General features: G+C 38.9%; 1 protein-coding gene across 1 annotated transcript in view; it reads right to left on the bottom strand.

The window, feature by feature from the left end:
* Positions 1–260, bottom strand: part of ARAP2 (ArfGAP with RhoGAP domain, ankyrin repeat and PH domain 2) — a 138,059-nt gene extending 137,799 nt beyond the window's left edge. The window contains exon 1 of the mRNA XM_069856192.1: positions 164–260. The gene's annotated coding sequence lies outside the window, so the exon portion shown is untranslated. The remainder of the gene's footprint in view (positions 1–163) is intronic.
* Positions 261–13,169: the final 12,909 nt, after the last annotated feature.

The following is a 13,169-nucleotide window of genomic DNA, read 5'->3' as shown; positions in this document are numbered from 1 at the left end:
TTTTCTACCTGCCTACGAGCTATTTCTTTTCAGGTTCCAACTCTGCTACTTGACGCTCATCTGAGGCATCATGCCCTGTACCAAACCGCTCAGCCTCGCCCCAGTAACTCCCCTCTCCGGCCACAGAACCGCAGCTCCCCCGCAAACCCCGCACCCCGCTTACCTCTCGCAAAGAGCAGCCGGGGAGGGGGTGGGAAAAAAAAGGCAGCGCGGAGGGAAAGCAGGATTTTAAATCGCTCCGGCTCTCTTTTTTTTTTCTCTCTCTAGTTCCACGCTCGCCGGCTCGCTGGCTTTTTCTCTCTCTTTCTTTCCTTTCTTCCTTCCTTCCTGCCTCCCCTCCCCACCCCACCCCACCCCCGGCCGGCCGCGCCCGCCCCATCGCTCCCGGAGGAGGCGACCGCACCTGGGCGGGGAGCGCCGCTCGTGGGCGCGGGGCGTGCTGGACGGGCCGCATATTTCTGGGGAGCCGGGGAAGGAGCCGGCTCTGCAGCCTCGGGCCCCGGCCCCGCAGCCTCGGGCCGCGGCCCCGCATCGCTCGGCGGGGGCCGCGCTCGGGACGGGGGCCGCGCTCGGGACGGGGGCCGCGGCGGCGCCGGGCGGGGGCGGGCGCGGCTCAGCGAGCGCCGGCTCTAAAATAAAGAAGTAAATAAAATGAACAAGCGAGCGCTCGCTGTAAAAATAAATAAATAAGTGGGCTTTCAGTGACGCCTGCAACTTCCCCACTTCCAGGAAGTCATTTGTGAATCGCTGTCACTCGGCTGAAACGAGCTGAAAAAAAGTACTTTCACCCACTCCATCAGTGTGCGTTTTCCTCTTGATATATCTGCTGATTTTTTTTTTTTCCTAATTAAATCCAAGGACGTGGGAGAAGGCTCAGCCGGTTGTAGCTGAAGTCTGAGCTCTGGCACTCTGTTGAAGAAGAAAAAAAGCAAAGATTTACTGAGGGAAAAAAGGTCGGTAATTAAAGTGCTCATTTAGGAACAAGTAAACCTGGGTTCTTTTTCCTGCTTCAAAGACTGCTTACTGCATGCTAAATACAGCCTTACTAAATAGCCTTACTAAGGCTGTTAAAATCTGTTGGTGCCGTGGTAGTAAAATGAGGTTTCAAGACCACAATTCTGAATGTAAACAACTCTTTCACTGTCCAGCTCCTAGTCAGAACAATTTGAAGTTCAGCATCACAGAACCAATTATCTCCCTTGCCAAAGCACTTCTGAAAATCCTGCTGCAAGTCCTAATTATTAGGTGCCTAAATACCAGCGTACCAAAAAAATGCAGTTAATTTTACCTCATAAACTTTGATTGTGCAAGCAAGAAAGTCCCACTGCAGTGCAAACTTTTGGGTTTCCATTTAAGAAACTAAAGAAATTTGGTACATTCTTGCTTGACTTTTTATAAGTGTCTTTGCTGAGTCTGGTTCAGGTCATTTTCTGTCATTTACAAAGGGACCATAAGTTTCCAAACCAAGTTAGTGAACAGAAGTGATTCAGGTAAGTGTACTAACACCCTTTTTGGTCATAGCCTTACTGGATTGCAACCTAATGACTCACAGCGTCATCTGATCACAGATTTGCCTAAGATTTCCAGCTAAACTAGCTTCCTTGCAAAACAGTGAGAATGCCAATGAATGACTTAGAAAAGGAATTTTAACCACAGTAACTTAAAATATTTGAAAGATTTAGGTCTTGTAAACAACAGAAGACCTGCCCCCTTTCTAAAGCACACCTTGCCATGCAGTTTATGCTGTACTGAATTTTTTTTCCTGCAAGTCTTAAGATGTGGACATTGATTTAATACCCTTAGGCTCTTCTCTGTCAAGACATTTGCAGATCCTCCTATAAAGTCCACTTTTGTTTCTCTTCCAGGAGACCCATGTGATTTGTCCTTCTAAGCCGGCCAACAGCAGAGAGCACAGATAATGATCCCCTCAGTGTTTGGTCTTTAAAAGATGTCAATCTCACATGGAACTCTCTAAAAGAGATTGCCTTAAGCACATTTATAGTCGTGCAGTAGTCCCCTCACAGCATAACATGACGCTGCATTGTAACACAGTGTCTCAAATAGTGTTACACTTTTATTGACCACAAGATCACAAGATGTGAGAATTTTTTTCAAAGTGGTTTTGGGTCCGATTTTTCTTGGGGGTGGGGGGGGCAAGGAATGGGATAAATGAGTGTTATATGTCTGAAACACCTACTCTGTTGTGTTTATATATTGCTTTTTGCGTTATGTCCAGAAAAACTGTGCTACAAAAAAGTTCCTTTTAAACCATGTATTGCTTTTGGGGGCTTAGGGGATTTTCTTGCATTTTTGTGTATGGCTAAATGACACTAATGATATCAGGCAAACCTACATGCTGTTTTATGTTTATTTATTTTAGAAATAAAGTGGCATAATGTATCAGATTATGAGAAGGCTCTCAAGTCTCTGTCTTATCTACAGCATATAGTTATCTGTCAGAGCATTGAATGGCAGCTTTCTACCACTATGGTTAAAAAAAACACAAACAAAAAAAAGAAATTACATAAATCTAAAAGGAAATTGCATCTTAGCAATTCTGATGTAATTCAGATATGGCATAAGGCACAGTACTGTTCTATGGCTTGTTAATATAGTTGTGTTTTGAAAACTCTGCTGACAGGCTTGAAAACTGCAGATATTTTATTAATTGGTGATTTCCTCTTCCCCTGAGTTTCTGTGTTTCTATCATTAAAAAATGTTACGTAGACAATATTTTTTAGTAGGTGAAGATAAAATTTTAGTTCAGAAATTAATTATAAAAAGAAGTTGTAAAAACTCTGCTGTATACTCTGAGAAACATTAAGGCCTTTTGTATCCTAAAATATATTTGACTGTACAAGAAGGTCATTCGTAGTGAACAAGCTAAGATTGCCTTCCAGCTCAGATTTGTGGTTACAAATAATCTTTAAAATAACCTCGTTTTCCAGTAGCTGGTGTTGTCCTGATTATTTTCAATACTATCAGTCTATAAGAATAACCATGTAAGTTTGTGTTGAACTGAAGAGGGAGTATCATCTAAACTGCACAGGAGCTAATACTTAGAATATAAATCTACCTCTAATTTCTGCACTTTGTGTGGTTTGCCATAAGTGAAAGTAGATGTTTTCAACATACCTTACTGTTCATTAAGCTAGTAATGTAACTAATTCAAACTAGTCAGACCTTTCAAATATTGTGATTTTTGGGATGTGCGTATCTTTAAAACTATGCATCAGTTCTACTTGCTGCATATTTATGGCTTTTAAGAACTCTGCAACTAGCTGCACAAACAACAAATTAAGATAAATTAGGGGAAACCGCTATTATCCCTTCCTTTATGGATGGCCTGTAAATAGCTCTGATATTGTACAAAAAGTTTGTCAGCTGCCTAAATATGCAAGGAAGAACTGAGCTGGGTTTTTTTACTTTTAATTAGATTATTTGTCTCTCTGCTGTGAAAGTAGCACATATTCCCATTGAACACAGTCCAATCTAGGTGGCAAGGTCTAAGTTCTAAACTTGGTCTTTTGCAGTCTTTTCAGTTTCACTTACTCCTCTAAAGAAGAGGTCATAGAATTTATCCACCATTCTCCTCAAGGGGTTGTGGAAGTTAAATGTATTTAGTTTTTGGAGCTTATGAAACATTATAAGAAATGAAATATTAGCTACCTCTCAAAAAATCAGAAGGTTAATATCTAGACCTTTTACGATTTCAGCTTCACTACAATTGCTATAGCATAGCTTTGACATTATTATTAAAATATCAGGAAAAAACTAACTTTGGAAATTGAGTCAATTTTCACAAGCAGGGTTCTAGCGTGAGGTAACCTATTTCACGCAGGGTCAGACAAAAATGCTGCAAAGCTTCAGAAAAATTATAGGACTGTAGCTAAGAATAAGCACAAGAGTTGAGATATCCAAGTTCAGTTTTTGCATTTGCTATCAACTGTTTATGTGGCCTTGGGATTCCTCTCAGAGTGTTATTCAGAGCATTGTAACTCAGTTACTATTCCATGTCTCACTTGAGACCAACATGTATTTTCACTCAGACTTGTAAGCCAGTTTGATGCACACCCCGCAGTTTAATCTAATTATACAACAGTTAATCTGATTTCCAAAAAGCCTCATATCCCTGTACCATATGATGGATTTGTATTTTTTAGATTATCACTTTATAAACTAGTTAATGTTATTTGCAGCTATGGCAACACAATGATTGTGGCTTTTGCCATTTTGTTTTCTTTAATGACTATAAGTTTGGCCTTAGTATAGACACTATTTTCTTAAAACTACTGATGGATCTATGAGGTAGTTACTTCAAGCTATTTTGATACCGATATATGACTTCTGAAACAAACCACATAAAGCTAGTGTAAGAGAATGATATACTGTTTACTGATTAATTTTACAACATTCCAATATTTTCTTCCCTTTAGCAATTCTGGTGAAAATTGGGTCAGAATGAATTTTCTGGTGTATGCATTGTATATTGCATTCAACTGCACATGCAAAATCCTCTAAAGGCAGGAAGTTGTTCAGATTAACTGGAGTACTCTTTCTGAGAATAAAAATACTTCCAAACCAATAGTAACATTTGCTCTAAAATCACCTCTCATCTAGAGGTGACGTGTGAGTCAGAAACTGAGCTTAACCTCACTCTCAATGGGAGTCTGCAGTGATGGCAATTTAAAATACATACCTTGGACAACTTGAGGTTTGTGGAAGTTAAGGCTGGTCTATCCACAGACTTCTGCCAAAGCACACAATACTACCCTGGACAAATCCACTCCACATCCTGTCTTAAGCCAGCACCCAAACAGCTGTGATCCCCTATTTTCATATACATTGATATGTGTTTCAATCTGCAGACAGCCTGAGAATTTTGCTTGCAGTACTGCTTTGGTTGAATTAATTGCTTACAGAGAAGTAAAAGATTCACTTGTGTTCAAAAGCCTAAAAGTGAAAAGTGTAAATTTATTCTAACAAGGTGGAGGGGGGTGTTAAGCTCTTGCTTCAAATGGAAGGCATCTAACCAAGAAAAAAAAAAACAAAAAAAAAAAACTGGCACCAATCTCTTAATCTAGCTACTGTTCCAAGAAATCTGTCACAAGAAAGGCTAGAGGGGTGGCTTCAATACTTTCTTTTCCAAATGCTTTTGTTCACTGTGGGACCTTATCCTAGCATTTCTGTTTCTCATTTATATTTAAAGGTTTTCAAGTAGCTTTTGAATACAAATGTAGCTTCAAAGCATGTGCTAAGTTCCTTTTTATTTCTTTGCTATCACATTCATTTAGGGGATGTAGTTACCTTGACATAACTTCCTGTCATCTTTCAAAAAGCTAATGGAGCATTCTTAAATGTATTTGAAAATAAATCCCTCTGAGGATCTTTCCTGTGCATCAAAGTGCTAAATTTTTCCCATATTCATCTTTTGCACAGTTCATTGAACTGTAATGAATCACACATTATTAAGGTTTTATCTACACAGCATTGGCTCGCTCATATTTTACGGAAACCACATATGACGCATTTAAAGATGCTATTAGTTATAAAAGTCACCACCTCAGATACCTCCTTCTCTCTTTCATTTTACTTGTTGCTTGAGCAAATTTGGCATGGAAAGTAATGAAGCATAATAGGCAACACTGAACTATTTTTAGACATGTGTTTGGTCTGGCTGAGATGGTGCTAATTTTCCTCATAGCAGTCCTTATAGTGCTGTGCTTTGTATTGGTAGCTAGAGGAGTGTTATTTACACACCAGTGTTTTTGCTACTGCTGAGCAGTGCACAGCTATCTCTCCAACATTTCCCCTTGCCAGTAGGCTGAGGGTAGGCAAGATCTTATGAGGGGACTTTGCCAGCACAGCTGACCCAAACTGACCAAAGGGATATTCCATACCATATGATGTCTGTTCAGCAATAAAAGCTATGAGAAAGGAGCAGGAGAGGGGGCATTCGTTAATGATGTTTGTCTTCCATAGCAACTGCTATGTGTACTGAAGCCCTGCTTCACAAGAAGTAACTGAACATAGCCTGCTGATGGGAAGTAGAGAAAAAAAAATATTGTTTTCCTTTGCTTCTGTATGTGGCCTTTGCTTTTGCTTTATTAATCAGCCTTTGTCTTAACTCATGAGTTTTTTACATCTTATTTTCTCCATCTCTCTGACCTGCTGAGGAAGGGAGAGATGGAGCAGCTTTATGAGCACTTGGTATCCAGCCAAGGTCAATCCACCACAGTCCTTTTTGGCACCCAACATGGAGCATGAAGCATGTGAGATAAGGATAGTAATTGAAAGAGGCAAAAGGCAAAACATAGACTGAAAACAGCTGGAGTGTGAAGAAAGGAATGATCGTGAGGGATTTCAGTTGTAATTGTAGTGAAGGGACAAGCAGTGGATTGTGCCTAATTGTCCACTTTCGCTTGGTGTTGTAATGATGTTTTGATTTTGGTGTTGGGGGTTCTTTTCTGTTGATAGGAGTGAATTTTGTGAAGACTGTGTGATGAATATGGATTTTAATTATATTTATTAAATATGTGACTCACAGAGACAAAAGGTGAAATGTATTGGGTTTGCATGGCAAGATTTTGGTAGCAGCGGGGCTACAGGGGTGGCTTCTGTCAGAAGCTGCTGGAAGCTTTCCCCACATCCAATACTGTCAATGCCTGCTCGCTCCTAAATGGACCCACTGCTGGCCAAGGCCAAGTCAGTTAGTTATGGTAGCAGCACCTCTGCGATAACATATTTAAGAAGGGGGGAAATAATTGCATAATGGCAAGTTCAGTCAGAGAGAGAAGTGAGAATAGGTGAGAGAAGCAACAATGTAGACATCAAGGTCAGTGAAGAAGGAAGGGAGGAGGTGCTCCAGGTGCTGGAGCAGAGATTCCCCGGCAGACTGTGGTGAGGCAGGTTGTCCCCCTGCAGCCGGTGGAGGTTAGCGGTGGAGCAGGTGAAACGGGTGGATACCTGAAGGAGGCTGTGACTGTGTGGGAAGCCTACACTGGACTAGGCTCCTGCCAGGACCTATGGAGTGAGGAGCCCACACTGGAGCAGATTTGCTGGCAGGGCTTGTGACCCTATGGGGCCCCGCACTGGAGCAGTGTGTTCCTGGAGGACTCATATTAAAGCAGTTCGTGAAGAACTGCAGCCCATGGGTGGGACTCATGTTGGAAAACCTCATGGAGGACTGTCTCATGGAGGACTCAATGCTGGAGCAGGGGAAGAGTGTGAGGAGCCCTCCCCCTGGGGAGGAAGGGTTGACAGAAACAATATATGCTGAATTGACCGCAACACCCATTCACTGTCACCTTCCGCTGCTGGTGGGAGAGGCGGTAGAGAAAATCTGAAGTGAAGTTGTGTCTGGGAAGAAGGGAAGGGGGGGGGAAGGCATTTTAAGATTTGTTTTTATTTTCTCACTATGCTACTCTGATTTGACTGGTAATAAATTAAGTTAATTTTCGCCCAAGTCGTTTATTTTGTCCGTGACAGTAATGGGTGAGTGATCTCTATCCTGTCCTTAGCTCCACTCACAAGCCTTTCATTATATTTTCTCTACCCTGTCCAGCTGAGGAGGCAAGTGATAGAGTGGCTTTGGTGGGTACTTGCTGTCCTGCTAGGGTCAAACCACCACATGAGAAAAAAATTTCCAAAGCATAATAGCAGTTAAAATTGTATATAGTTCAAGGTAATTTAACACTGTTATTCAGCTGTGGTGAAACACATTATCTCTCTTTTGTTTCCTGTTTTCCTCATTGTTTTCTGCCAAACAAAGAAACCAACTCATGAGAACTGGCTCACTTCTTAAGATTCTGGTGCTATTAAAGAGACTAAACTGGAGGCTTAGTGTATGTACGAGTAATACTTTTACAGAAAACTCATAATGAAGATGCCCCATCTGTCCATGAATAATTTCCTGTTAAGTTACTAGGTCAAGATAGAAGCTGAGAAGTATCAAGTCTTTGAGGTTTTACTATATACATTCTACTTCACATACCGTTTCCTTGGTTTTCAGTCTCCTTTCTAAACAACAAATTGAGAAATGACTTCAAACATAAAATGCTAAAAAAAAAAGTCAAAAGTAGACAAGTACCAGTAACCTTAGCTATTTTAGGTAAACAAAGGACTGTGTAAGTATTTGACCTACAATTTTGAATTAGATTGCCATTTAAGAAATCACATTCACATACTTGGCTTATGTCACAGGCTCTGCTGGAATTGGTCACAGCACACCATTCTATGTACAGATAGCTATAGTTTTCACTATCTTTTTCACCTGCTACTCAGAAAATGTTTTACTTCCTTCAAGGATTGCTTTGTACCAAGGACAGTGAAGGTTTAACTCCGTTATTGAGGACAGCAGTATAACTGAGACTATGCCTTTGTTGTTAGGAAAAGAAATACTATCAAGTTAAAACAACACTTTGATATCATGTTTCTACAGCCTGTTCCTTTCTAAAATTTAATTAAAATTGCAATTAAATAAGTGTTAGTTCAATACTGGATAGAAGAGCTTACTGTTTTTTCTTTTCTAATTAAACACAAATATAAAACCAACATCAATCGTGTTTAGTAACTACAAAATATTATTTCTGATCACATCAAAAGGCATTTTTCTTCCAAAAATTAGTTTTTCCCAAAGGTTATAATTAGGTTATAACCTAATGTTTTAAAACGAGACAAAACAGCAGAGATGCTGTGGCAATTATTATCTTCTCCAGGTGAACAGTTAATCAAGGTTTTCAGGGATGTTGCGGTAATCTTACCCTTTCCTTACAAAATAATTGGAAAGCCAGCATATCACACGAAGGCCTGAATCAAGGTAATTCACAAAGTAAAATGCACAAATTAATGCACAAAGTAAAAAAGCCTGTGCAGGACCAAAACCTTGCCCAAATCTTTTTGTTTTAAGCACGCTGGTGTGGAATTCATGTTGCATACTTTGTTCAGCTACTGCAATACAAAATTTATCACTTGTTTACGAATGTTCAAAATCCTGGAGGCCTTCACAGTCCTTGCATACAGAACAAAATTAAAAGGAAATTAATTTAAAAATACAAGAAATTCTAGTTTAAATTAGTGCATCAAAAGCATTCATTGCCATTTCTACAGTGCACCGTCTAAATGGGCACGAAAAATTTGAAATGAAAACTGATTAGGGCATTTCAGTGGTTAGGGGAGGACTACTTTTTCTTACTAACTTGTAATCAAAGATCACTTCTCTTGCGCCTGCAAGGAAATGTCCATTGTAAGAGAAGCGTCAATAAAAGTGGATTTCATTTCTTTAACAAAAAGGAAATGCGATCTGGATTTCAGGCAGAGCAGGTTTTAAGCTAAGTCAAGATTATCACCTGCAGAAGAACATAAATAGGATAATATATGGATTTGAAAGGATTTACATTGATATTTTTATCTTCTACATTCTTGCAATATTTTGTATGTCTACACTGAAGTAGTAAAGGACAGATTAGATGGGCTGGAAGTTCCTCTTGCCATTCTAAAGATGAGAAACTTGCCCACCAAACATGAAGACTCATGAAGTCCCAGTCAGCAATCTCTTTGTCTTCAATCAGTACATAGATGATTATTTCTTCTTATGGAATATTATTTAAACAACTTACAAATAGGTATCAGCAATTACACTAAAAGAGAACACACAGAGAATATAAGATCCTCCCTCTCACCCCCAGACCACAAAGCTAATCAAAGGATGTGCCCGTGCAGTTTGGTAGAAGTCAGACTCAGTGATGAGAAAAACACAGTTAGCACCCTCATCTCGTGTACTGTGTATTAGCTCTACCCCAGCATAGCCAAGCATGCCTTTTTTTCTCAACATTGGTTACCTGAAACCTCCAAAGAAGCTAACTTAAATATAATGCAAACTGTAGCAAAGATCACCACGCTGCATTTAAGTGAGTGTAGGTTCACAGGTGGCCCCACCCTGGGGTTTCACACAGGCTCAGTCTTTCTTCCCTCCTACACCCTGGACCTTTGCCTTTCCTACTGTGGAGCTCGTACACATTGACTCATAGTTAAGATGGTTTAATGTCAAGTACTGTGACTGCAGTAGGAGAGATACACCTTTTCTAAACACATTATTTTGTAAGTATGTATTTCAAGAGGATTATGACTTTCTTAAAACATCCAGCATTGAGCACTATGGTATAGTGCTAGTTGAACCATTCACATGAGCATACAATATAATTTCTATGACATTGTACATCTACACCACTTACTTTGTTTTCCTTACACTGTTCCTGTTTTCTCGCTTGGGACTTAGAACACCAGAGATGGAGAGGGAAAATTACACATATTTTCAAATATTAATAGATCAGTAAACGTAACAAAATGGTTTTATTGTCACATACTGAACTTTGCATTAAACATAGAATATAAAGATAGAACTTACTAGGTCTGCATCATACAATCTAATCTCTTTTCATAACAAGGCAAAGTCCACTTCCTTTGTTATCGGCTGTGCAGCAGTGTTAAGGTATTCTGAAATGAGGATACATCTGCTAAATGGTAACTTAATTTAAATGTGTACTTTGGTCCTCGTGAGAAACACTTATTCACTGCTAAAATATTAAAAAGGACAAAGTCTTCAAAGCAAAGATAATATTTTTATTTTACAATTCAGCGCTGAATTGGATGCCCTTCTAAAAAAGGCATACTGCAAAGGCTGGTTACAGGAGTTTTATACTGGTTAAACATGTATATTCATACAGATTTTGAGAAACTCTGGTTACGTATTTGAGGAATATTGGTTAACCATGCACAGAACTCATATCACCCACTCTCAAATGTACATCACAGTTCCTTTGTGTCTTCAGAATCCTCTGATGCTCTTTATCTTATCTCCTTCATCACTGTCTCCTCTTGGTGAGCTCAGGTCTGCTCTTTGTTCCTGCTGGGGAACTGTCCTTGTTTTGACTAATAAACAAGCTAAACTCCTGTTACAGTCACATCCTTCGTTACTGCAAGCTGGCCAGGATTTGCCTTCAGTATACATTTTAGACAAAGAATGGTGTAAGTTCTCAAAGAATATTTATTTAGGTTATCCAATTATGTCTGAAGATTGTCCACACACCATCTCCCGACATGATACAGATCCACATCACAAAAGCATACAAACCAGCTGCAGCAAAACCCATCAACCAATTCTCACAGTCCTTGTTTTTCTAAATTTGATATCTTGTTCCTCTTCTATCCAAGGCCTCTATTTAATATGAAAGTAAAAGTTCTGTTTTTTAAGAATTCTTAGAATATATTTAAAAGTGAAAGTAATCCAGGAACAGGAATTGTTTCAAAACAAAATCAAGTATAGAGCCAGTTTTACACTTTGGGGGTTATTTTTGTTGTTTGGTTGGGTTTTTTTGTTGTTTTTTTTTTTTTTCTGATGTAGCTTTGCTGAAGAGCAGGATCACCCTTCAGAAAGGCAAAATTCAATGGAGAACTAATCTCTGAGTATGACTGCACAGGCCTTTTGTTATTAGTTCTTTCACACAAAAATAAATAAATAAAAACCAACTCAAGACCTGAAAAGATAAATCTAGTAAAAATTCATCAATTATCACAAGTTTTCTTGCACTTTTATTTCTTGCACATTGTCTCAATTATTTTCATTTTCTTCCCTGTATATTGTATTACCTACCCAGGCATAGGGGCCTGGTTTTGGCTGGGGATCCACAGTGACCAAATCTGTGAATTTCTTCTGCTATGATATTGCAGGACTGGTTTCCTTTGTGTGGCTTTTTGCGTATGTGTGAGTCTTTTTTTCTTCTGCTCTGGATTTTGTAGTAAAAGCTGAAAGATCAAACTATCTTTTCACTGTCAAAGTGGAGTCTGCTGGAGACTGAGGTAATATTGCCCCTATCAAGTCTACTTATTCCTGCTGTCTCAAACTCCTCAGCTGGTGTGCTGCATAGTAAACTGTCTCAGTTAACTAATCCAAGCTGAATTTAACATCACAAAACGACGAGCCTAAAGTGATTGTAAAACTCCATCCTGACAGCATTTAATATTATTTCAACAACCTTTGAACTAGATTCTCTACCATATTGCATTGAAAGGACTTTGTCTTTCATCTATTACAGTATCTTATTTTCTTCACTATGCCCTGCACTATAAGTTAATACAGTGTCATATATTTTCAGAGAACATACACTCACTTTTCTGTAGTATTTCTGAATGAATCATGCTCACTACTTTCTTTACACCTCATGTTTTGCAATTATATTTGACTAATTTTAGCAACATTTAGTTTTACAGTCTGCAGTGTTTAGAAATCCTCAGACATGGCCCAGGTGATCTCCTGCACACACCAGGTGAGGCTGGTTTGGGCCACAAAGACCTATAGGTGCATGCAGGGCCCTGAAAGCCACTACTACAATTCAGTCTCTTTGGGCAAGAGCTTGTGTCAAGTAGAAAATGTCTAATTGTTCCTAAAGACTTTATAGTTAAGCAGTCTGAATTTTGCCAGTATGGTACATAAACACAAGCTTTAAATCATAAGACTATCCACTAAACAACATCAATGTGTAAAAAGTTCAACTTACATAACTTATCATTCTTCAACTAAGAATAAAAAGTGAATTACCAGCAAAATATCACAAATAACAGGTTTTCATAGTCCAGCACAGGGACTGAAATTAAAATAGGGTGTGGAACCCTCTTTTGTTTAACTAAACCTATGGTTTTGCTACATGCATAGCTGAATATAAAGACCTTCAAATGCTGATCATCAGATAACCTAAATATACACAGTCCATGCAATACTATACAATAAATATATAGTAGTAGGTTTTTTCCAATCTTCTTTTCTTTTTAGCTCACACATCCCAAAACTTCTAGGTAGGAACATGACATTTTTCACTTCCTGTACATAAAAGTATATTCTTTTCAGAGTCCCTTTACACTAGGAATAATTTGGGAAAATGCAGAGAGGCTGGACTATAAATAGGTTAAAGATTAATGTACGTTTTTATGTTAACTATGCAGTACACCTTCAGTGTAATCAAGCAAACTACAATGAATCAAAAGGAACTTTCTTTTGAATTTAATAATTACAGCTGTTTCCATCTCATACATTGGATTAAAGACACTTCATCTTTTTCACTGCTATTTTAACATTTATACAGTGCTGTAAATCTTCAAAGCACTCTGATGACTTT

Source organism: Phaenicophaeus curvirostris, chromosome 4 (genome assembly GCF_032191515.1).
Source record: "Phaenicophaeus curvirostris isolate KB17595 chromosome 4, BPBGC_Pcur_1.0, whole genome shotgun sequence".
NCBI classification, from domain to species: domain Eukaryota; kingdom Metazoa; phylum Chordata; class Aves; order Cuculiformes; family Cuculidae; genus Phaenicophaeus; species Phaenicophaeus curvirostris.
This window is presented reverse-complemented; position numbering and strand designations above follow the sequence as displayed.